The sequence below is a fragment of the Oryctolagus cuniculus genome, chromosome 9 (genome assembly GCF_051225735.1).
Source record: "Oryctolagus cuniculus isolate XC-2025 breed Fujian yellow rabbit chromosome 9, ASM5122573v1, whole genome shotgun sequence".
NCBI classification, from domain to species: Eukaryota; Metazoa; Chordata; class Mammalia; order Lagomorpha; family Leporidae; genus Oryctolagus; species Oryctolagus cuniculus.
Genome location: NC_142875.1, coordinates 121,589,084 through 121,615,157, shown reverse-complemented (window position 1 = coordinate 121,615,157; position 26,074 = coordinate 121,589,084). Strand labels below are relative to the sequence as shown.

General features: G+C 40.2%; 1 protein-coding gene and 1 long non-coding RNA gene across 18 annotated transcripts in view; one reads left to right on the top strand and one right to left on the bottom strand.

The window, feature by feature from the left end:
- Nucleotides 1–26,074, top strand: part of SOX5 (SRY-box transcription factor 5) — a 1,100,247-nt gene that overhangs the window by 530,876 nt on the left and 543,297 nt on the right. The window lies entirely within an intron of this gene.
- Nucleotides 166–26,074, bottom strand: LOC149124745 (uncharacterized). Of its 4 annotated transcripts, none has more exons than XR_016213581.1 (5): nt 25,387–26,062; nt 25,021–25,096; nt 21,597–21,682; nt 19,667–19,744; nt 166–8,679 (listed from the first exon to the last, which is right to left on the bottom strand). It is a non-coding gene; the product is annotated as an uncharacterized LOC149124745 (long non-coding RNA). The 4 variants fall into 4 exon arrangements; XR_016213579.1 differs by having other exon boundaries at nt 166–12,082; nt 25,387–26,059; XR_016213578.1 differs by having other exon boundaries at nt 166–12,082; nt 19,667–21,682; nt 25,387–26,074.

The window sequence follows — 26,074 nt, the reverse complement described above, 5'->3', positions numbered from 1 at the left end:
CGACTCAGTCAGAAGAACCCATACTTAAGTACTAACAGGAAGATTTTAAGCCAACAACTTTTTTGTGACATATGTGCTCACTTACATGTAATCATTGTTCTGGTCCACAGAAGCTTATTGAGCACCTATTATGTGCCAGACCCTTTTCAGAGCTAGGAAAGATCTGGGAACAAAGTGAAATCCTAGCACCTATGCCGGCGCCATGGCTCAACAGGCTAATCCTCTGCCTTGCGGCGCCGGCACACCGGGTTCTAGTCCCAGTCAGGGCGCCGGATTCGGTCCCAGTAGCCCCTCTTCCAGGCCAGCTCTCTGCTATGGCCCATGAGTGCAGTGGAGGATGGCCCAAGTGCTTGGGCCCTGCACCCACATGGGAGACCAGGAGAAGAACCTGGCTCCTGCCTTTGGATCAGCGTGGTGCGCCAGCCGCAGCACGCCAGCCGTGGCAGCCATTGGAGGGTGAACCAACGGCGAAAGGAAGACCTCTCTCTCTGTCTCTCTCTCTCTCACTGTCCACTCTGCCTGTCAAAAAAAAAAAAAAAAAAAAAAAAAAAAAGAAAGAAAAGAAATCCTAGCGCCTTTTGAGCAAAGTCTTACAGGGAGAAGCAGACAATAACTGAATCAATGTTTTAAAAAAAAGCAAACACTTTTAAATTTATTATGGTGTGTATTTTAAAAATTGTACTGTCTTTTCTGTCCTAAAGTTTTTAAGCTATTCTATTGTTCACGATACCATATTTCATGTATTTAAAATTTGCTAACTGCCAAAAGGTTGGTATTTGAGTTAAGGATACATACCTTTCCTGATAGAGCTGATTTTGTACCAAAGCTACCAGATGTTCAGAAGTAAATTTAGAACCTGCTATACTAGTGTGCATGAGTCACCTTGGGTGCTTACTATCTGGCATTTCAGTCCCTCTGGGTGAATTCTAAGAGCCTATATTTTTAACAAGTAACTTAGACAAATCTGATGCTCTCTGGGGGATGGACTGTACTTTGAAAAGCACCATGTTCGAAAGTTTCTGAGAAGGGAGGTTGGGAGGGCTCCTCTGAAAAGTGAATGCACATATCTTGTTGGTGCCTCCAGTTCAACAATTTAAATTGGTAGTTCTGTTGATAGTTTTGTTCTTAGATCCCATGTTGCATATTAGAACCACCTGGGTGGGTGTTCTACCTTAGAGGTTAAGACATCTGCATCTCACATCAGAGTACCTGGGTTTGATTCCTGGCTCTGGCTCCTGACTCCAGCTTCCTGCTAAGTCATTCTTTTAAATAGCAGTAATGGTTCACATGTTTGGGTTCCTGCCATCTATGTGGAAGACATGAAATTTTCCCACCCCTGGCCATTCCAGACATTTGAGGAGTGAACCAGCAAAAATATGCTTGCTTGCTCTCTAGTTATCTCTCATCCTCTCTCTCTGCCTTTTAAATAAATAGTTAAATTAAAAAAAAAACTACAAAGACAAAAATAAGCCATGAACCCTGAACCTAAGGATTTCACAGTTAACGGATGACACAGATCTCTGGACTATTTTATACCCAGCTGTCATGCTATACCACATGGCATGTTCCATTTATAGACTAGCTTTATATACCTTATTTGACTTGTTAAGTGACTTTGTTGACCATAGATGTATAAATTTTTTTATTACATGTACTTGTGATTGCAGAAAAAAAAAAAAAAACAAAAAAAAACAAAAACAGAGGCTTGGAGATGTTAATGAATAAGCAGGCCAAATTCACAAAGTTAGTGTGTGACAGAGACGAGTCTTCTGATTCTTCCATTGTTTCTCCACTTCATTGTGTTTGTGAACTTTATTATTCAAAGTTTAGAGTACTTCTTCACCTACTACAGGTATATTATCCTACTCAAGTTTCTGAATCTTGGAAAGGTTGTAATATATCATGTTTCCAGTCATTGAAATATGAAATCATTCAGCATCCTTAAGTAAAGCCATATGCCTTTATTGAGAATGACAAGGATCTCTTGTAATGGAGTTACTGGTACATTCCAGACACTTATGACAAATGACAAATGAATTAATGCTAAGAAATAACATAGATTTGCTGGGAAAGAGCCAATCTTTGACCACCTCCACTCAGTGTTTTTTGCATTAAAGACTCCTCTTAGGCCAGGTAGTGTAGTTACTAAAATTTATTCTTTGGTAACTATGTGTGACAGTTATCTAGCTGTTCATTCATTCATCCATCCACTCCATAAACATTTATGGAGCGCACTCATTATGTACCAGAACAGGGCAAGTCACTAGTTATAAAATTATAAATAAGACACGTTCCTTACCAAAATATGAAGCAAACTATATGTAATTACCACAGAGACGTGAATAAGGCTCTATTCTATGATTTCTCAACTCTGACAGTTAGCAGTGGAAATATTGGTTGGAGAAGTGAGTGTGTGGGTGAATTCCTCAGAAAGGATGGAGATTTGTTATAGCTACGCATCTGGCAGCACTTAAGAATTATGAATGATTTCATGTTTCCATGGGCACACGGTGCATTATAAGACATTATGTAATACATGGCTTGATAAAGCGCTTTGTAAGAGTATAATGTTGTACCTTTCTTCTTTCATTCTTAAATCGCTGTCTACACATGAATCCTCACCATATTGTTCCTAGGAATTGTTGTTAGGATGTGTTTATTATCAATAATAGCAGTGGTAACCGCAGCCTATAGTTGAAGAAAATGAGACAGAGCATAACTTGCCCAGGGCCACTCCACAGAAGATTGGCAGCATCCCATCTCATAATTCTCTGTTCAGTTCCTAAGCCTCAGAACTTCTTTGAAGGAATTGCTAGCCTGGGTGTTTTGTTCATTTATTTTCTTATAACTAAGTGTGCTGCTTCACATAAGCTGTAGAATTTTCAGTGGGTGGCCCACTGGCAGGATCTAACTCTTCAGGCCATGTCTTTAGAATGCTGTCAGGAGGTCCCACCCTCTACTGCCTACCTCTTTTTCCTACAGAGGAAGCACAGTTGAAGAACTCTGGTCTATAATAATGGCATGAGTCTTTGCTGGCATGAATTTAAGACTCTGTAATATATTCCTTCATCCATCTCTGTCACACAGGAACATTTAGAGCTACTGATACTTGACCAGTAGTCCAGTTAATTTCTTTTTGGCAAGTATCTGCATTGCCCTTACATCACATAGCATTCTCTAGCACAAACCACAAACTAACAATGTTAGAGTTCGACTTTGCTGAAGCCAGAAAGAGAAGTCAGAAATAAAGGTGGAAATCATTTCAGGCTCGATTCCGGTCATGGTTATTAACTCTGCGATAGAAAGGCCTGGCAGAAAGAACAGGATTTCAAAGTCAGAGGAGAATGTTCTTTGGTTAGGTGGGTCAGCTTGGATTCTTGTCCCTTTCTTGTTATTGTTGTGTAGCAATTTCCAGCACTAGTCTCAGGATGTGAGTCTGCCTCCTGGGCTTAGCAACCTCACGGTACAAGTATGTGAGTCATGCAAATAGGGTGATACCATTTGCTGACAATTAGTCGATTCTACTATTTTAATATTGGTTGGTTTTTAATGTACCTTCTTTTCTGCTTTTTTTTTTCCCACTCTCTCTCAAATGGCTATATTAAAAAAGAACAAAACTCCCGTTCGAACACAACAATTATTTGAAACCACTTTGCACAGAGCTAGAGAATACTTTATATAGTAATGACTAGCAAGCGGCGTTTTAATGTTCATGTGACTGACGCAGTGTTCCACAACTGTTCCTCTGGAGCCATTCTAGCTTCGCACATTATAAGGCCGTTCAAAGAAGGGAGCAGGAGAGGAAAAGTTTGTTTTTGTCACAGGAATGCAATGGGTGTATGGCAATCATATAAACTTCAGTGACTCACTGGTGACTAGGAACCTAATTACTGACCTTAGACTTTTGGGTGACATGGAAGAAGGTTCTCAGAGCCAGACTGCTTAGCTTTTACAATGCGCTGTGCTTAGATCTCTGTACAAAAGGTATCATCTGCACTGCAGTGCTAGCAAAATAAAGCAAGGCATTGGCTTTTCTAAAATGTTATTTCTATCTGGATAATCATTTGGCTATAACTGAACACGAGGACTACAAAACAGACACATGGCCGTAGTTGATGCTTTGATGTTTTGGTTCCTGGGGAGATGCAGTGAGATACCAGTCGGCAATGGTGACATTGGCTGGAAGAAAGAGAAGCTGACTTTGGGTGTTCCGTAATATATGTGACTCCTAAAAACTTGTCCCTCTGTTATGCTTACCAGAAGGAAACCCAACCGTGGTAAATACTTTCTTCTCCTAGTCCTGGTTTTTACCCAAGACCCTCAGTTTTTGGTGTAGAAACCTGACATTAATGATAAAAAAGCAAAAAAGAAAGCATCCAGCATTCGTTAAGTCCTTACTGATTCGGAGGATGATTTTGAGTTCTTCACGTATGTTCTGTCTGTGAGATGATTTATTAACCAGGGCTCTTTTGGTCAGTAGTGACAGAAACCCAACTCATAAAATGGAACAAGATGTTGTTTGTTCACACACGTGACAATTGCAGGAGCTGCCTAGCTTCAGACACAACTCGATTCCGTCTCATCCTTCTCACACTCACTCCTTCTCTTTACCTTTATCTGAGTTGGCTTCATTTGTTGGCAACCTTTGTATGTTCTCTGCCTACAAAGCTCCAATTCTTTATCCTAAAACAAGCATTAGATAGTCTTTCTTCATAACACTATCAGAAGTCCCATGTAGGTCACCTGTAGCTTTGGCTTGTAGGAGTCCATGCCTAAAGCCACCCTTGTTGCTGAGAAGGTCAGGTGTTGTTCTGGCCAGAGCCTGGCCGCAACCCTGTCTCTTGTTTGAGAATGAGTTTCCAGTTGGGTCCCACAGGGGAAGATGGGTCTTTTACCGGATGAGATGTCAGTCAGAGCAAAACAACTGATCTCCAAGACAGCAGAGTAGTGTTACACTTCTGATTTTACAAATACCAGAACTTTTCCTGAGCTCGCGTAGCTAATACCTGTAAGAATCTGCACTGCAAGACATGTTGTTTGGCTCTGGAACCCACGATTGACAGCATAAAACCAGCAAGACTGTGTAAGTGTGATTGCTTGCTTCACCACTTACAAGTTCTGTGGCCTGGGGGAAGTATATCAGATTCTCAAGTCTTAGTTTCATTATACATCAAATGGGGTAATAATTATATCAACCTCATAGGGTTATTTTGAAGATGAAATGTCACCAGTGTACAGACTGCTTTATTTGGTTCTTGGGATAGTAAGTGTTCAGTAAATGTTGGCTCTTATTATAGTTGTTTTGATTTTAAATGCACTATAAAGCTATGAAATCATGCTATTCTGACTTCACTTTTGTTGGTGTACCCCAGGCACAAAACTGGTATTATGAACCCAACCATCACCTGATTAAAATTCTTAATTTCTTTCATTGCTCGGCATGGTCAGATCGACTCATGTAATTTATTACTATTTGTATTTTTATGTAATTTTCATTATTTGATATCATATAACTATAATTACTTAATGAAGCTATAAATTTATGAAGAAAGAGAAACCACATTTCCCCCACTTTATCCTTCATAGTGCTTTGAAACTTGTATAAACTATGGACTCTGTACGTATTTTTTTTTAGTTCTTTTTAAAAATATCTTGGTTATGGATTGTGGCTTCGATGACCACCCACAGGGAATTAGAAGGAGGGATGAGACTCCCTTCCCAGAGTCCTGTAGACTCTCAAGAGGCTGGAGTGAATCCAGCTTTGAGGTTGGAGCTGGGAATGACATTGGATTTGGGGGAAGAATGTGCTCTCCCCACCATGTACTCATCCCTGCAGAGATGTTTTCTGGGGCTTGTTGAGGTATCACTCACCATTTCTTCTTCTTCTTCCTCATTTTCAGTCGAAGTTGAGGCAACAGGGTGAGAATACAATTTTGTTTACCAAGTTCATGAAAGAAAAAGAAACAGAAACAAACTTTGGACCAGACAGAGTTTTTGAATTGTTAACAGTGGTTTGAGATGCCCAAGTATGAGCCAAGTGTAGGTTTTACTTGCTGATAGGAAGTAATTAGCTATTTAAAAAGTAATGCTCCTCTAAGCACAGATCCAGCCTATATCCTTTTCAGAGAATTAAGGATTTTTGGTGTGATGGGAGATTTTTTAATATGGATTTACTGTCAAAACACAGGAGAGTCATTTTCAGAGTAAGGTGAAATTTAATGCCAGAATTTCAATATTTAAATGTCTTAGAGATTAGACTCCACTGATAAACATGAAATACGATATGCATATAGTATATATGCGTATATGTGTAAAACACTGTATATAATTATAGGGAGTGCTTCTCTAGCAAGTGATAATTTTAAGCTCTTTAAATGTTACAGTAAAGTGAAACAGCATTAATGTAATGTTTGTTTTTAATTCCTTAAAAATTGTATTTTGAGAGGCAAGCAGATAGAACACTTCATGCAGAACATTGCCCTTCTACCTGCTTTTTCACTCCACAAATGCCTGCCGTGACTCCAGGCTGGGGACAAAGCCAGGAACTCAGTCTAGGTCTCCCACGCAGGTAATGGGAACACAATTAACTGGGCCATCACTGCTACCTCCCAGAGCATGCATTGGCAGGAACCTGGAGTTAGGAGCCAGATCTGGGAGTTGAATCCAGGTACTCCACTATGGGATGGGGTTTCTTAGTTGCTAGGCCAAATGCCTGCCCCATTGCTGTGTTTCTTGTGTTGTTGTAAACACTTCACAATTTCAAGAAGCGTATGTTTGAGATAACACCTCCCAGGAATCACAGAAGACCACCTGACATTTCTTTCCATCTTACTTGATCTTTGCACCCAAGGAAGTGGCTTGAACAGAATCTGCCTTTATTCATTTATGTTTTTCAGGGACTTAATAAAACAAATTGGTGAAGTTTCAGGATCACTTAATCTTTTCATATGGTAAAACATAGTTTAGTCATTTCTAAATCATAGCTTTTGGACTGGCATCCTAAAGACTTTAGCCTGTATCATTTAACCAATCTAAGACAATAACTAAGACAATAACTATTTCCCTGTATAGTTACAGATTCTTTTTTTTTTTTTTTAAAAAGTAATAACACAACAAGAAAGTGCTTCTAGCCTTTTGGAGTTCTCAACCAATTTTCCAGCAGAGGAAATTTACTGTATCCTGGTTGTATTTAGTATAAAAATAAGTGGAGCATCCTAGAGACAGAGTGATTTTTCTAGTTGGTTACCTACAAGAAAATGTGTTGATTTCTGTTGGTGTTACTTGTCTGTGCCACAGATGTACAGTGTATCCAGGGCTTCTGAAAACCGAGCTTTTAATTCTTTGTATACAGCAGCACTGTGTGCAGGAGGATTTTTTGAAAACAGCAACTACCAAAAATATTGTGCACATAAGTTTAAAATGATTCGACCTTTTGTCTCAATGAGGGTGGTGTGTCACTTGTTAGGGAGTGGCTCCATTTGCCCATGCAAATAAAGACAAAGCCAGGATATTATCAGGCAATGGTAAAATTAAGAGGTAGGTCAGATTTAATGGAAACATCTGTCATTAACCCTTTTACAGAAACTGCCCCAGGGAATCCTTGTAGATAAAAGCAGTGCTGTGCGATCTTACCTTGCTTCTCAGAGCTGCAAAGGAATAGCAGTCATCATGTACAAACTCAGCCCAGAAGATGTACTTTTTAAAGAATGGCACATTTTGGGAGAGGGGGAAGAAAAACCCACAAGGCTTATTTTTTGCTTGGCAAAAAATCTGAAGGGTGTAGAACAATTAATGCTACTATTAATATCTAGATATTGCACCAGCTGACTTGGCCCCTTGCTATTGGTTACATTGTAGCCTTCCATCCAATGTCCTCTCACAGTTCCTCAAATCACAGACTAGCTATTTACAAGCTATTTTATGAAAAGGTGGAAAACACAAAACTAGAAAAGCAGTATTAGTTTTGTAGTGCACATGGTAATACATTTTTCTCTGTGTTATGCAGTGCTAGTTTTTTAAAAAAGTTAAGTTTGTTATCAGAGTGTATTTTGAAGAGAATTAGGAAACTCTGATGGTCATTTGGATTAAATTTATTTTTGTTGCTTACATGATTATTTACTAATAACACATGAGTCAGTGTGCATTTGCAATGAAATCTAGAAGACAAAGATTACAAATCATACAGTAAACTCCACACACAAATAATATTTAAAAGTTTATGTAAGTTAACATAAACATGTTAATAATTCGCCAATGAATAAAGAGGGAAAAAGCTATTACAGGAAAAAAGTAAACACAAAACAATGTTTCTTATATTTTAATTATATGTATTCACAATATAGTCACATTGCGTTCTTTTTTGTTAAGATCTGTTTATTTATTTGAAAGTCAGAGTTACACAGAGAAAGAGGAAGAGAGACACAAAGAGGGAGAGATCTTCCATCGCTGATTGATTCCCCAAATGGCCACAACGGCTGGAGCTGCGCTGATCCAAAGCCAGGAGCTTCTTCCGGGTTTCTCATGCGGGTGCAGGGGCCCAAGGACTTGGCCATCTTCTAATGCTTTCCCAGACCATAGCAGAGAGCTGGATCTGAAGTAGAGCAGCTGGGACTCAAACAGCGCCCATGTGGGATGCTGGCACTGCAGGTGCTTTACTCACTATGCCACAGCGCTCCCTCCCTTTTTTTAAAAAAAAAAAAATTTATTTATTTGAGAAGTAGAGTTACAGAGAGAGAGGGAGAAACCGAGAAAAAGGTCTTCCACTGGCTGGTTCACTCCCCAGATGGCCGCAATGGCCGGTGCCAGCCAGATCTGAGGCCAGGAGCCAGGAGCTTCTTCTGGATCTCCCACGTAGATGCAGGGGCCCAAGCACTTGGGCCATCTTCATCTGCTTTCCCTGACCATAGCAGAGAGCTGGATCAGAAGAGGGGCAGCCAGGATGTGAACTGGCGCCCGTATGGGATTCTGGCGCCCCAGGTGGAGGCCTAGCCTACTACTACTATGCCACAGCGCTGGCCCCCGTCACCTTACATTCTTTTGCCACTGTTTTTCTTAATGATTTTCACATTTGCCTTGATTAAACTTGTTAATTTATTCTTGGTTTGTATAAATCTTCCGTGATCTCTTCTCCCTTAATTGTTTTTAACACCATCCTAATGTTAATGCACAGGCCTTTTCTTTGTGTTATGTTGTTGGAAGTAGGATGCACAGATTAGAATACATTTCTTTTCTGTCTGCCTCACTCTATATATTACACATTAAGCTTATCCAACTGAAGAAGCTTTTAAATATGAACAGTGAGGCCATTTAATTTCTCTTGCGACTGTTCATACCATGTGTGACTTCCTTCTTTTGAGTTTGGGCGTCCTGGAGAAGTGTGCAGGCAGTGCAGGGCTACCATTTAATACCCTCATCACCTTCCATTGCAGTGCATGGATTGGATTGACTTGAATTTTTCTGAATATGACTTTGGAGAGATTGGGAGGTGTAGTAAGAAGAAAAATTAGAGTAACGGTGGATATTGAACAGCCATTTAAAAATACGATATTCATTTTGTCAATTTAAGCATGAATATTTTTGAAAACTACGTGTTTAACTTAAAAAAAAAAAAAAAAACTAAGTGCCTCAAATTCCAACTACAGAACTAAATGCACTTGACATTATGCTGGGTTTGTGTTGATCAGAAGTTAACATTTTACTGCAAAATGTAATTCGTCTCTTACTTTGTGTGTGCTGTGCCAGTATGGATCCATGGAGTGGATTCTTTGAGTCCTGGGCTGTGAGTTCCTCAAAGGTAGAGGATGAGCCGCTTACCCTGACTACCTGAAAGCACTATTTCAACAGTACGCACCATTAGGCACCTAATTAACGTGTGTACTTCTTACATGACAAATGGTTTCAGTGATGGCCCCTACACTAGTTTTACTCCTACACAGTGTTTAAGGCTCCTAAGTCAAGCAGGGCAAGGCATAAGAATGCTTTAAAAAGGGATGCAGCAAACGTGTGACCTAACCTGTTTACAGATTGAGAGCATCCAATGCCACCCTCCTGCTCCTAAATCATAATGCCTGGGGCTCTGGGTCCCAGAGGCCAGCCTGACCTGCATAGTTAATTGGAAAGTAATGCAGGCTGCATGGAGTGCCAGCCACCTTCACGTTGCTCCCAGGAACCTGGCATTTACCAGTACTTGGACTTGTCACCTCTTAAATAAACCATGGTATCTCCTAGATCTCATTGCATTCTATTTTGTTCTCTTTTTATCTTTTATAATATTCCTTACATCTCATTGTTAGGGAAGATGTTTTGAGAAATATTGAAACTTGGCTGAATGGCTATAGATTTTGGAAAAAAAACTAACTTTAATTGTTGTTAGACTTTGATGATTCTCTTCTAAGAACCCATTTTGATGATTAACTGCTCAGAGCAAGACTTGTTTGTCATCATGTTCCTGGTTCACCGGGAAGCAGTATGCATTGAAATGAGGGGTACACCATTCAGGGCACTAAAGGTTTATCTTTGATCTTTGCAACTTTGTTGTTACCAAGAGAGAACTGTGAAATTTCCTTTCTGATTTTTTAATTTGGGGCAATACATTGAATTCTCTTTGCCATATCCTGTGGTCTGTTGACCTGTAGCTGAAAGACCTCCATCAGTTGGCTGGACTTTGGGGACCCTTGCCACATTGTATCTCCCTTTGATAATCAGGGCATGAGTCATTGACTTCAATCAATAGGTGGCTCTTTTGTAAAGGTTATCTGAAGTAGAAGCAGCAGCATTGCTGACTGAGTGAGGGCCCTGTTTGCCCTACATCTAGATCCTTGGGATCAAACATTGAACCCCTGGTGATTTTTCACCTTAAACTGAAACAGTACATTGTTATGTTAACAAGATATTCAGATTGGTACTATCATTTTATGCCCATTTTTGCAGATAAAAATCTCAGTTTTCTAAATTGCTTCTTAAGATAGACTCACATGATTCAGAATTTTAAAAGAATAAAAATATACACCACAAAAAGCATCTATCTTATACCCATTCTCCGTTTGCTAGATTTCCACTCCTCTCACTCCCTACCCATAAAGCAGTTGTGACTTAGAACTTGTGTGTTCTTCTAGACTGACTCTGCTCGCTGATCGTTCTTAGTGAGGACCTGCCCAGCCTCAGCCCTCCAGTTTCCACACGTCCGTGTTCACTTGACTTTCACAAAGTGTCTTACGATGAAGTGACATTTAACAATGTGCATGTTGAATCTGGGTCCTTTTTGCTTGGCTTTGCATCCTTCTTTCCACTTATGTTTTGAAGAGAAATTTCATATTTTCTTTGCTCTAATTCTGGTTGCCAGGATGGCTGAGTGCCATTCCTGGAAGGGGTGTGTGTTAGAGTTGGCACAGGCAGAACAACTGGCACAGGAAAAGGAAACCATTCCTGTGTCAAGGAGATTTATCTATTCATTATCTTTAAAATTATCATTGTTATCATCATTGACCATTGGTTGTGTGCATGACCACTGTCCTGTGTTCCATCCTAAACAAAGAAGGAGGCATGTTTTTTTGAAATACCCAAGGAACTCCCAACTGAGCATGTTGGGATTCCATGGTAATATTGGGATTTTGGTAACAAGATCTTCCTTGGTAAGTAGAAAATGGCCAAGTACAATTGTTTTCCAATTGTTCTCTGAGGAAGGCTGTATGTTCTTTGGAGTGACCCTGGGCCCAGTTAGTGAAGGGGAGGGGAAAGGACATCACTCTACTACTTTTATCTCTTTTAAGTATTGTGCCCTTGTGAGATTTCTATTGAAGAACTATTTCAATGACTTTAAAGAAGTTTGAAATGCATTGCTTCAGAAGAATAAACGCCTCAGCTGGAGTCAAGAAATCTATGTCCTTTTGTGCCTCATTTTCAAATCCAATGAAGAGTGGCATCCTCCCATTTGTCGTGATGAACAGTAAGAGTGATTTTTGTGGTGCCATGGCTAGAACCAAGGTGTATAAGCTGGATAGGCTGGTTGGAATCTTTGTTTCACGGCTTCCTTGCTGCAAGGCTTTGGGCAAGTCACTTAGCTTCTCTGCAGGTCAGTTTCTGCCTTTTGAAAAAGGTAGTGGTGATGTTAGAAGATGAGAGACAAGATGCAGAGTGCCCACTATGGAGCTTTCCACATAATAACACTCAACTAATGAAACCTTAAACATCAAGTGTAAAATTTGTGTTCTAGTGAAGGCAACTCAATGCCAAGTCAGTAAAGGGAAAGCCAGGAAGTGGAATAATTCGACAAGAACAAATTGCAGCCCACTTAGTAAAACTACTATGATTTTGGACAACTTGGGTATAAATGGAGACGATTTAATCGATGTACACTTTTTATACAGTAGAGAGAATATTTAAAGGGTTTCAGGGGATAATTTTTTTTTAGAAAATAAGGATCTGTTTAAAGAGTGAATACCCCATTTTATACTGTCTAGTTTTGAGATTTTCAATTTTGTAATTGCTTTAGGAGAGGGACATGCATTAGATAAGAGAGCGGAGTAGCACTGACGTCATAAATTTCCTGAAAGGTACAACATTATAGGATACAAATATCAGATTCAAGAAAAGAAGCAAAAAGGGAGGGAAAGAGGTTTATGTACAAGTCATGTAGGAAAGTAGGCTTCAGATTTTGGAGGCAGAGGAGAAGAACTTAGCAGCAGAAAACAATAGGCAGTGTTTGTAGGATGGGAGAATGGGAAAAGATCACCTAAGTTTACTGAAGAGTTGCTATTGAGAGATGGGTGGTGGAGATTGCAAGGAGGAATTTGAAGACAACTACTTAATTCTTTTTCTGGTATTTTTGTTTGACTTCCTTATTGGTTATGAATTTGGGAAAGAAAGCTGTTTCACAGTTGATACCTCTAAAACATCAGCACTTTCTCAAAGTCATCACTATATAATTGGCAGCCAGTCAGCCAATTTCATTTAGGTAGCATCTGGTTGAAGTTTATATACTATTAAAGGGTGACCATGAAAAACATGCTTTCCCTGTCACTGGCATCTAATAAATGAGTGCTGATCTCTACTAAATTACATTGAAATCCATCATAATGGTACTAGCTCTCTTTAAATTAATTAGGCTGTGAATAGGATAAAAATCAAGGCGATGCAAAATTAGAAACCTTGTTTCTGGAGTTTAGATTAGTTAGGAGTGGGTGACTAGACCAGAGGTTGAGGTGCTAGAGTTCCATATCGCAGCACTGGGTTCAGGTTCCAGCTCTGCCCTCAATTCTAGCTTCCTACTAATGCGTGTTCTGGGAGGCAGCAAGTGGTGGCTCAAGTACCTGGGTTCCTGACAGCCACATGGGAACCTCAGATTGGGTTTCTAATTCCAGGCTTTGGTCAGGCCCAGGGCCAACAATTGTAGGGGTTTAAGAAATAAATCAACATGTCCCAAATTGTACATCTCTTCCCTCTCTTATTCCCACTCTTATATTTAACAGCGATCACTTTTCAGTTAAGTTTCAACACTTGAGAATAACTGTGTATTGATTACAGAATTCAACCAAAAGTATTAAGTAGAACAAACAAAAAAAATACTAAGAGGGATAACGTATTAAGTTGTTCATCAACAGTCAGGGCAAGAGCTGATCAAGTCACCGTTTCTCATAGTGTTCATTTCACTTTAACAGGTTTCCTTTTTGGTGCTCGGTTAATTGTCACTGATCAGGGAGAACATATGATATTTGTCCCTTTGGGACTGGCTTATTTCACTCAGCATAATGTTTTCCAAATTCCTAACAGGGATCACTTTTCAGTTAAAATTTAAACACCTCAGAATAATTGTGTGTTAATTAAAGAGTTCAACCAATAGTACTACAACAAAAAAAAATATTAAAATGGACAAAGTATTACATTGTACATCCACAGTCAGGACAAGAGCTGATCAAGTCACTGTTTCTCATAGTGTCCATTTCACTTCAATAGGTTTCCCCTTTGCTGCTCAGTTAGTTGTCGCCTCTCAGGGAGAACACTCAAGCTGACTTGCCACAAACGGTAGAGTTAGAAACATACCAGGGGATTCCAATTCAATCCCATCAACGTGGCATGTACCAATGCCATCTCACTAGTCCTAGTGATCAATTTCTGTTCATAATTGATCATAATGATAGGACTAAGAGTCAAAGGGATCACATAAACAAGAATGGTGTCTGCTAATACTAACCGATAGAATAAAAAAGGGAGAGAACGATCCAACATGGGAAGCGAGATACACAGTAGACTCATAGAAACAGCACCCTGGCCTCAGAATCAGCCCTTAAGGCATGCGGATCGGGCTGAAAAGCCCATGAGAGTATTTCAGGCATGGAAAGCCAAGACACTCTGGCAAAAAACAAACAAACAAACAAACAAAAAAACACCCAAATGAAAGATCTCTGCAAGTGAGATCCCAGTGGAAAGAACAGGCCATCAAAGAAGGAGGTACCTTTCTCTGAAGGGAGGAGAGAACTTCCACTCTGACTATGACCTTGTCTAAATATGATCAGAGTCAGTGAACTCAAAAGGCTTCCATAGCCTTGGCAACTCATGACAAGTGATTACTGATGCCATAAACAAGAGTGTCAATTTGTGAAGTCAACAACAGGAGTCACTGTGCACTTTCTCCTCATGTAGGATCTCTGTCCTTAATGTGCTGTACATTGTGATTTAATGCTATAACTAGTACTCAAACAGTATTTTTCACTTTGTGTTTCTATGTGGGTGCAAACTGTTGAAACCTTTACTTAATATATGCTAAACTGATCTTCTGTATATAAAGAGAATTGAAAATGAATCTTGATGTGAATGGAAGGGGAGAGGGAGTGGGAAAGGGGAGGGTTGCGGGTGGGAGGGAAGTTATGGGGGAGGAAGCCATTGTAATCCATAAGCTGTACTTTGGAAATTATATTCATTAAATAAAAGTTTAAAAAAAAGAAATGAACCAACAGAGGGGAGCTCTCTGTCTCTCTCACTCTGCCTCTGAAACAGCAAAGTAAAATTTTAAAAGATGTTGGTAAGCTGGCTGGCACCGCGGCTCAATAGGCTAATCCTCCGCCTGTGGCGCCAGCACACCGGGTTCTAGTCCCGGTCGTGGTGCCGGATTCTGTCCCGGTTGCTCCTCTTCCAGTCCAGCTCTCTGCTGTGGCCCGGGAGTGCAGTGGAGGATGGCCCAGCTCCTTGGGCCCTGCACCCGTGTGGGAGACCAGGAGTAGCACCTGGCTCCTGGCTTTGGATTAGCGTGGTGCGCCGGCCACAACCTGCTGGCTGCAGCGGCCGTTGAGGGATGAACCAACGGAAAAAGGAGACCTTTCTCTCTGTCTCTCTCCCTTACTGTCCACTCTGCCTGTCAAAAAAATATATATTGCTAAGCTAATTTTTTGACGCAATAACTCATTTAAGATGACTGAGTTATAGTAATAGCCTAAAAGATTTATTAAATCAAATAGTAAAAACTGTTGAAGCATTTTGAAGGTAATTTATGCAAAAATAATTATATAAATTTTTTTAGATTTATTTGTTTGAAAGAGTTACAGAGTGAGGTAGAGGCAGAGAGAGAGAGAAAGAGAAAGGTCTTCCATCCTCTTGTTCACTCTCCAAATGGCCACAATAGCCAGAGTGGATCCGAAGTCAGGATCCAGGAGCTTCTTCTGGGTCTCCCATGTGGATACAGGGGCCCAAGGACTTGAGCCATCTTCCACTGCTCTGCCAGCCCACAGCAGAGAGCTGGATCAGAAGAGGAGCAGCCAGGACTAGAACCATCATCCATATGGGATGCCAGTGCTGCAGACCAAGGCTTTAACCCACTGTGCCACAGTGCCGGCCCCATAGCAGTATTTTTTTTTTAAATCTTATTTCTTTAACTAGAGAACTTGAGAGACATGAAAATTTTTGGTTTATAACCTCTTTTGTTTATTTGGTTTCAGTAATAGTTTCCTGGTTCTCTGATTCCCATTTTACTTGCACTTAAATTTTCTGTGCAGGGCATGAAGAAAAGATGCAAATGGTAGATTTTGGAATTGTTGATATTTAAAGAACAGGTAGAAGAAGAGGAGTCAGTGGAGAGGCTGAGGAAGGCCAAGCCAAGAGGCCGGCAGCAGCTTAGGAAGCCGAGCTGTGTCTCACCTGTGGAAGGTTCAAAGGCTGAGGAGAGGCTAAGAAGGATGAGGCTAGAGAACAGGCCCCTGGACCTGGGGCTGAAGTGGCTGCTGATGGTTTCAGAGAAAAGAGCACGAGGGAAAGGCAGGAGCCAGAGAAACCTGGAGTGGATTGAAATGTATGTAGGGGATAATGGCATGGCCCAGGTGAAGCAGTGTGGTCACTGGCGAGGAGAACAAGCTAAAATAAGGGGATCTGGGTCAACAGGAGAATGTGGCGATTTGACCGCTGTTGTTTTTATTCTGTGATAATGAAAAATTGTTTCCCTTAGAAGGCAGTTTTCTTCCTAACTTACATCAAACAGATCTGGAATTTTTAAAAGATGTTTTTAAAGACGTTTAACAATGTGCTTATGGATTTTCTTTTAGTTTACCATCTTTTTAAATATTTATTTATTTATTGGAAAGTCATAGTTACACAGAGAGTGAAGGAGAGGCAGAGAGAGATAGGTCTTCCATCTGCTGGTTTGCTCCCCCCAGTTGGCTGCAACAGCCGGAGCTGCTCTGATCCAAAGCCAGGAGTCAGGAGCTTTTTCCAGGTCTTCCACGTGGGTACAGGGACCCAAGGACTTGGGCCATTCTGCTTTCCCAGGCCACAGCCAAGAGCTGGATTGGAAGTGGAGCAGCTGGAACGTGAACCACTGCCCATATGGGATGCCGGCACAGAAGGCGGCAGCTTTACCTGCTACACCACAGCGCTGGCCTCTATTCTACCATCTTAAATGTTAAGCGTGAGCTAACTTTGTATGGCTCCATTCTTGGAAGGGGAACCATATAGTTAGGATGTGTTTTCTTCCTCTTACTCTCAAAGTCTACTTGCATTTTTTACAAGCTAGGATTATGCTTCTCCCTACCCCCAATTAATTTGTTTGAGAGGTAGAGCAACACAGGGAGAGGGAGGTAGACAGATCTTTTATCCATGCTGGTTCACTCCTCAAATGGCCACCACAGCCAGATCTGGCCAAGACCAAGGCCAGGAACCAGGAACTCTATTCAGGCTTCCCATTTGAGTGGCAGGGACCCAACCATTTAGGCCGTCTGCTGCTGCTTTCTTGGGAACATTAGCAGGAAGCTGGCTCAGAAGTAGAATAGCCGGGACTTGAACTGGTACTGTGATTTGGGACACTGGTGTCACAACAGAGGCTTAATCCTCTTTGCCACAACACTTGCCTCGCCCCTGGATTGTGTTTCTTTATTTTTAGCCAAGTGTGGTATGTCATGTGTGTGTTTGCGTATATGTACTGTACTAACCTGGTTGTGGGTTGCTATCAGGGTTGTAATGTCCTTATAAAAGAGTTGAGTCATTGAATCATTTTAAGGTTTTGAGACTATTTGTTTAAATAAGAAAGAAATATTCCGTTCTAGTCAGTTTTATTAGAACCAAATAAAAAACTACCTGGGGCAGGAGGAAAAGCCTACCTCTCACATTTTTAAAAAGTGAATGTGTAACAATCTCACTAATCATTGGCCTATTCAGGGTTTGTACTTTTCTGTTAAGTCTGATAATTGATTTTTAAGAATAGTGTAACTAGGATGTGGCAAAAATATTTTAGGCAAAAAATAAGGAACTAATGGGTGAGATGAAATTAATGATGACAATACACAGAGGAACCAGACAATTAGGGAGAAAGTTCCTATGCTGAAGTGAGTGATGGAATTAAGAATGTGAGTGGGGGGCTGGCGCCATGGCACAATAGGTTAATCCTCCTACTGCAGCACCAGCATCCCATATGGGTGCTGGTTCTGGTCTCGGTTGCTCCTCTTCCAGCCCTGCTCTCTGCTATGGCCTGTCAAGTGCTTGGGCTCCTATACCCACGTGGGAGACCCAGAAGAAGTTCCTGGCTCCTGGCTTCGGATTGGCACAGCTCCGGCCATTGTGGCCACTTGGGGAGTGATCCAACGGAAGAAGACCTTGCTCTCTGTCTCTCCCTCTGACTGTCTGTAACTGACTTTCAAATAAATAAATCTTTTTAAAGAAGCAATGCCATCTCTCCCTAAACATGAGAGAAGGAGGTGAAGAAGGGCAGAAATGTGAAGGGAAACGAGCAAGTAAAGGGGAGGGAAACAGTAGCAAATATTTATTCTTGAAATCTCTGTTGAGCATTGCGCATTGTTTCATGTGGAAATAATCCCACTTAATCCCCATAACAACCCTCTGAAGTGGGTTTTTTTTCTCTTAGTTCTATAGCTTAGACACAGGTTGGATAGTTGGTGCAAAATACCACTTCTGGAGACTGAAATGTATTAGTTTTAAGCCAATATGACTGCAGAGCTGTAAGATGGCATATTTTTGTTTCCTGTGTTTGGAGACTCTGTCGATGTTTCTGCACGCATACGTAGCTAGCTGAATATTTGTAGAAGCTGCACACCTGCATATATGAGGAGACTTCACAAAGTTCATGAAAAATGGAATCAAAGTATGATCTTATTTTGGTGCAAAATAATTTGAAATCCATGCATGATTGGTTCATTAGATGCATTTTCCATGAACTTTTTGAAGATACCTTGTAGACCTTATGTATATCTAAATACACAGATCTATAAGATTTTACTTAATATTTACATGAGCAAATTCTGCACTGCAGTTTTAATCTAGAAGGAGCCTTCTCAATATGACAGTAATGATGATGATAAGAGCTTCATTTATTGAGCAACTGTGCACTTCCTAGACAATTTGCATTTCTTGAATTTCTAACCTTACAATAATCGATCAGAAAATGGTATCACCATTTTATAGATGAGTTTATTGAAGCTCAGAAAATTTCATTCACTTCACTTGTATATTGTGGAGCAGCCGTTCAAACCTGGCTCCAGAGAACTGTTCCTTTCTATCTACTAGAACTACCTCTTTGGTGATACTCACTTATTGTCTGTCAAGTGTTTAGGATGCCTTATTTGTTTGTACAGAAGACAGTATGATGAAGACTACTTACTTCTAAGCTTCAGTTCTATGACTGTTTGATTGCTGGATTTTTTTTTTTTTTGGTTGTGATTCTATTGCATGTTCTTTCCTACTATAGTTTATTTGAATAATCAAAATAAACTAGAAACAACTCTGAGTTCATGAACTGGCTAGCCTGCTTAATCTACACCATGCTTACGTTCATGAAACACTTGTTAACTTGGCTAGCCTGCTTAATCTACACCATGCTTACGTTCATGAAACACTTGTTGATGAAGCTTAAAATCCTCTGAGTAACATGTTTCTACTCAGTATTACTGAAGAAACCATGCAAGTACATATTGGCACAAAAATGTAAAAGTATTGTAATATTAGAAAAAATCTTGTGGCAATCTGACTGGTGATTTTCCTACCTTGGTAGAAAATTACAATTGTGGGCACAGGAAGAACTCCACAGTTCAAGAAATGTCAGAGGCATTTGCAGTGATGGGACACAGGCACTCACTTCTCCATTCTCTTTCTCTTTTCCCTTTCATTTTTGTGCCTCTGCACACACAGCATGTGAAAGCATTGAAAGAAAATAAGAATCTTCAACTCATAAACATACCTGCTTACCATCTGGCAGGCGTCCCAGCAGTCTGGTGATCTCCTTAGTTATCCAGCAGATAGTAGAAAAACAAGAGTCCTGTGAAGATTTCACATGTTGCCATATCCCTGCCAGATGGTGATTTGTAAAACATGGACAAATTGCACTGGCTCCACTTCCCTCCAACCATCACAACAGAAACACTGTAGCACTGGTGTTTAATTGGAAAGCAACTTCAACTGAGTAACTTTTAAGGTATAAACATCTAAAGATTATTGGGATAAAATTGTGTAATTATCCCCAGAGAGCTGATCCTTCACAAACATAGTATTCTGTGGTTTGGTATTTCTAGGATTCTCCCTTAAAAAAAAAAAAAAATCCCTGGAGGGTTGGGCAATGTCAACATCCCGGGACATCTGATTACTACCTACTGATGCTTTGCCACAACATGATGTTTTCCTGTCATCTGATGATGGGCTTTAGGACTAAAAATTAAATGGACAAATTTGCCAGTTGGGCAACTTCATTCACGTCAGAACATGAAGCACTGAATGTGGGTTGCAGCAAGGAATTCTCTCTAAATGCTCAGAGAACTGCGTATTTTTAAAAATAATACTCTCCCTGTGTGGGTGTCTGTGCAGTACTCCAGTCACCACCCATCAGTGTAGATGGGAAATGTCAAACATGTGGTTTAGCACTGGGTAAATAAATGACCAGTTTGTGGATCTAACTTTTTCTTTCTTTCTTTTCTTTTCTTTTTTTTTTTTTTTTTACAACCCTGGTCTTGAAACATCATTGGCCAGAGAGGGACCACCTGGATCTAGAAGAACACTAGAGCTTTGCTGGGGAGAAATGATAGAAGAAAACTTTCTCCTTTGTGCTGTTGTGCTGCTAATATGTTGAGTAATTTCTCTCCATAGGGCATGTGCTGTCTTTTCCTGATAGTAAGCAGACAGAGATTTTATGTATTTGCTTTTTTATTTTTTTAAGAGCTTTCCCAGGATAGGATTTATATTGAGGATTCATTGTATAAAATTAAAGTGTAGACTGTTGTTTTTTCAGTATGTTTACACAATAATGCAAACATCACTATAATCAACTGTAGACCATTATCACCATCCCAAAAAGAAGTGTCATTCCAAATCTCCGTTATTTCTTATTTCTCCCATTCCCAACAATGGTAGGTAGCTTTGAATCTACTCAAATCTGTGGCATTATATAATATGTAATCTTTTGTCACTGACTTCTGTCATTGGCCACCCGTCATTCCTTCAGTGCCTTTTCTTTGCCAAATAATATTCCATTGTATAGGTGGGTATACCAGATTTTATTTATCTATTGATTGGTTGATAGACATCTGGGTTGTTTCCTCTTTTTTTGGCTGTTATAGATAATGTGGTTTTGAACACTTAATTTATCAGATTTTGTGTGGACAAATATTTACTTTTCTCTTGAGCATGTATGTTTCTAGGACTGGGATTACTGGGTCATTTGATAGTTCTTCGTTAAGCACTTAGATGAACATGAGCTGCTTTTATTTGTGACTCTTAGTTTTGAGAATTCTACCACTGAACCACTTATGCAAGTGTGACTGTATTTTGTACAAATGCGGAACAGAGTTGGAATCTAGACGTGCTAACTTGCTGTAATATCTCATTTACAATTCCTATTCAAGACTAGTCAATGGGCATAGGTTTGAGATGAGATATCCCTAAATTCCAATCCCAAATTCACCACTTAGGAACTTTGTGATCTTGGGCATATTATTTAATATCTCTGAAATTTCATTCCATCATCTGTAAAGTGAAGATAGTAAGTGATTTTTACCTGAAGTTTGTGTGCATGAAATGGAATGATGTGTATAGCAAAGCTGCTGCAGAGTGCTGATAGCATAGTAACTTTATAATAAACATCATTTCTCCTTGTTTCTTCACTTTTTCCTCATGAGTACCTGAGATACAGGGACTGGCTTGTCCAAAAGCTTGTGGGATGATGGCGGTATTCATGTGAGGACCTTCTTGGCTGATGTACAGGCTGCTGGATTTAGACAAAATGATCAGCTTTAATGTTTACTTTTTAGGACTATATGTAGAATTTAATAATCAGAAAACATTACAGTTTGCTTTGCTTTTCAATAACCATATTAAAAAGTGAGACTCTATTTGAATTGTTATGTAAAGGTGTCAATCATGGCTTAGTATATGAGGTTCCTCCTTCAGGTGGATCATCTCATAAGAAAATGGCACATAAAGGAAACACGATTTTGAGGAATATTTTGTAGTTGCAGAATATTTCACACTGAAGTATTTGGGTAAAGAAAGAAGTGAGGGGCAGACACTGTGATGTGGTGGGTTAAGCTACTGTCTATGGTGCTGGCATGCCGGATGGGTGATGGTTTGAGTCCTGGCTGCTTCACTTCCAATCAAGCTCCCTGCTAATGCACCTGGGAAAAGAGCAGAGGATGGCCCAAGTGCTTGGGCCCCTTGACCTACATGGGAGACAAGGAAGAAGCTTTGGGCTCCTAGCTTCAGACTGGCCCAGCCTGGTCTTTGCGACCATTTGAGGAGTAACCCAGCAGACGAAAGAGTTCTCTCTCTCTCTCTCTCTCTCTCTCTCTCTTTCTAATGCTGACATTCAAATAAATACGTAAATCTTTAAGAAAAAAAAATGGGTGATTTACTGACAATGAGCCCTGGCTGTTCCAGCTTGGTGACGCTCACTCAGTGCCAGAAATATGGGTCGGGCTTTGTAAAGGAGGAGTCTGAAGTCATAGCCTGTGAAGTCTTTAGGATGTCATTGGGAAAGTCCTCTGACTTCAGAATACACAGCGCCTGCAGCACAGAGGATGACGTGAGTGTTGAAAGATCGTCCGCATAGGGAATTTTCTCATCTTCTGTAGGAGTAGAAAACCCATGTGAAATAATCTCTGTGTGCAAACTCTGGCTTTATGAATAACCTAAGTTCTTTTTACTTCACTTAATGTCCATTTCCATTAAATTCATTTTCCTGAAGCAGAAGTAGTATTAAATAGCATGACTATCTGTTGAAAGAACAGAATATCCAGTTAGATTCATCAGTGTCTGCCCTGCCCTCCAGTCTTTTAAACTACCCCAGGTCTGTGGGCCAGGACCCACTGGATGACCGGTGACACAGAAAACAGAGCTGTTTTCTTTTGCTGTGGGTTTGGGTGGGCATCCCGCTGGCTCTTTGAAACTTTAGAGGTGTTTGAAGGAAACAAGCAAGTTTTATTCACACCCCCAAAGGGAAGAAAAAACGATTAGGAGATGTGGTTCGGAAAAGTTCTTGTTTTTACTCAAATTCACATGAAAATCTTTAAACTTTTTTCAATGGCTCCAGGTTTCAAGGTTAGGTCGCACTGGTTAAGTTTTACTTTTTAATGATTAATTATCCTCACTGCTGTCATTGTTTTATATTTTTATGTCAAAACAAAGAAGCGTAGCAGAAGAGCACTGTAATTGTGATACCAATGATGCGAAGAAGCTTTGTAAACCTTTCTCCCAGATACCTCCTGCTTGCTTTTCTGAACTAAATTTCAATCTCAAGCCTAGATTAGTTCACAGTGTCATTTTAAATTGATAACATCTGGTAGGGGGGAAAAAAGTTCTTGTTCAGCTCTACAGAACATATTCCATTTCAAACCCGCCAGAAAATTCAGACCTGCTGCAAGTTTAACTTTTACATCACTATTTTCATTTTTTTTCCTCCCTCCTCCACTAGCCTACTCCTCCCCTCTCTTAAATGTGTCTATTACCCTCAGGCTTTGACCTTGGGCAGACTGTGAGCACAAAGTCATGTTATTTAGAGTGAAGTAACACCAGTAGTCAGGAAGGAACAATGTAGTTCAAGCCAGATAAAATAAATCTCTCATTTCCTGTCAAGGGACTGAGCCAAGAGCAATGATGAGAGACAGAGGGGGCAAACCGCGGAACTGGAAACACAGACGCTCGGGGTAGACGGAACCGCAAGCCTCCCTTGAATGCACACAACAAAACCCAAACAGCCAGAGTGACAGGAGACACAGAATATCTATGGAGTAAACCAACACAGGGGGGATGTATGCAGCTTGCTGGCTGGAGAAAAAAAAGCTGTCCTGAAGGCGAAGGTGACATGCCTGCCCGGAGCATTTTGTCACCTCACCCCGGAAGCACACCTGGGGAGCTGCCGCCATAGACCGGGGCTCTGTAAGAAACCATACACACTGATTTCTGCACAATGGGTGGGCCACACGTGTTTCAATGTGCAAAGAGTCATGGGAAAGAACTCACACATTCAATTCAGCAGAAGTACCTTTGTCTATATCTTTAAGAAAGTTTCCTTTTTTGTTTAAAGTTGTATTGTTTGAAAGACGATGAGGGGATAGAGAGGTGAGATGGAGAGAAATAGAAAGAGAGACAGAGACCTTCTATCTGTTGGTTTACACCTCACACACCTGCAACAGCCTGGGGTGGTCAAGGTTAGAGGCAGGAGCCCAGAGCTCCATCCCAAGTGGGTGTTGCAGGGACCCATTACCTGCTGCCTCCCAGAGAGTGCATAAGCTGAAAGATGCCTTGAAGCAGAGTAGCGAGGACTAGAAATAGAGGCCCCATCATGGGATGCAGCATCCGAAGCAGCACCACAACCTCTGCATCACAAGATCTGTCTGATGAATGAAACCTATTGAAGACAGCAAGATCCTTAAAGACTAATACTAGTTTGTATTTGGAGATAAAAGAGTATTTTAACTCAGTGGATTAAAACATGACTCAAATTTTTGAACCAAACATTTAGAGTATCAGGTGGAGCTAAAAACATCCTTTAAGGCTCTATGTGCAAAGACTCTGCATACTTATTGCCACAGTGACAGTGTGTGTACATATATACAAGGGGAGTTCAAAAAGTTTGTGGAAGAATAGAATTAAAGATAGGTTTATTTTGCTGCAAAATTTTTTGGAATCCACGTGTAGTTTTTTTCCATCTTACACATTTCCATGAACTTTTTGAAGATTGGTCATACTTGAAAAGAATGTATGCTATTGTGAGAATGCTGCTGATAAGCATAAAAATCTTACTTTGTAGTCTTCTGTCATCTTCCTTACCCCTTCCTAGACTTTGCTCTGAACCTTCTGTGCATAATTTTTTGTTGCACATAATATATTACATCTGTCTATTATTTGTAGTATTCCTATATAACATATACCCGCTAAACAGCTTCTCAAGTGGGATGTTAGGTTCTGCATCTCTGTGTTCCTGCACGTGTCACAAGACCTGGTGTAGGAGGTACTGGTGTACTGGTGTAGGAGGTATTCAGTGCATAATCACCTAATGAGTTGATGAGTATATTTTGTACATACATATTAATCAGTGCCATCACTTACCCCTCTGTCTTATGTAATGTTGTGCAAACTGCAGACGGCCCAAAGCAAACTGTGCTCTTAAAGATGATATTGCTTTCTATAAAATAACAATAATGTGGGTAAATCACTTATTTGAATAATTATGATGTACTAAAACTTCTATGATTTTATTATGGATTACTTAATCTATTCCTTACTCCAAATCTTTGAAATAAATTTGTCATAAGGTTGAAATGAAAATGACTACAAATGATGCACTTTTTACTTTCAGTATTTTATAATGAAAATAATTCTGTTAAAATTTGTGTGAGTCAGGGTACTCCAGAGAGACAGAATAGGATATGTAAAGATTACACAAAATGGTATTTGTTATGATAATTGGCTCACCTTATTCTGGAAGCAGACATGTTCTGCAAGAGGTCATCTCTAGACTGTAGACCATAGGATGACAGTAGCGTGGCTCATTCTAAGTCTGAGAGCTTCAGGATCAGAAAAGCAAAGGGTGTAACTCTTAGTTCCTGGCCAAAATGCTGAGTGCCAGCAACAGGGTCACTAGTTTAAGTCCTGGAGTCCAAAGGCCAGTAGGTGATGTGCAAGGCCAAAGTCCAGCATGTCCCAGATCTCAGAATAAGAGACCAAGTTTCCATCTGTATTTATTCTCTCTGCATCTCCACCAGTTGGCTGTGCCCACCCACCTTGAGACTGGATCTTCCCACCTAACCACTCAAATTTACATGTAATTTCATTTAGAAATACCCTCACAGAGATACCCAAGATAATACTACTTCAAGTTTTTAGATATTGGTTAACACCAAGTTAACACCATGAAATTAACCACTGTGATATTACTAATAGAAAAGACCTGGGGGAAATATTATTTTCTCCCTTTCTAAGAAATTATGGCATAGTCCAGTTTCAAGAGGTTATTATGGTTCACATTTATATTTTTATGACCAATTCCACAAAATGTTCCATAGCGGCAATGAAGAAAATCCATGTAGAGCAGGAAGGGTTTTTTTGGGGCCGTGTGTGATTAAATGAGGAAACTTGTGATTGTTAGGATATTGAGAACACA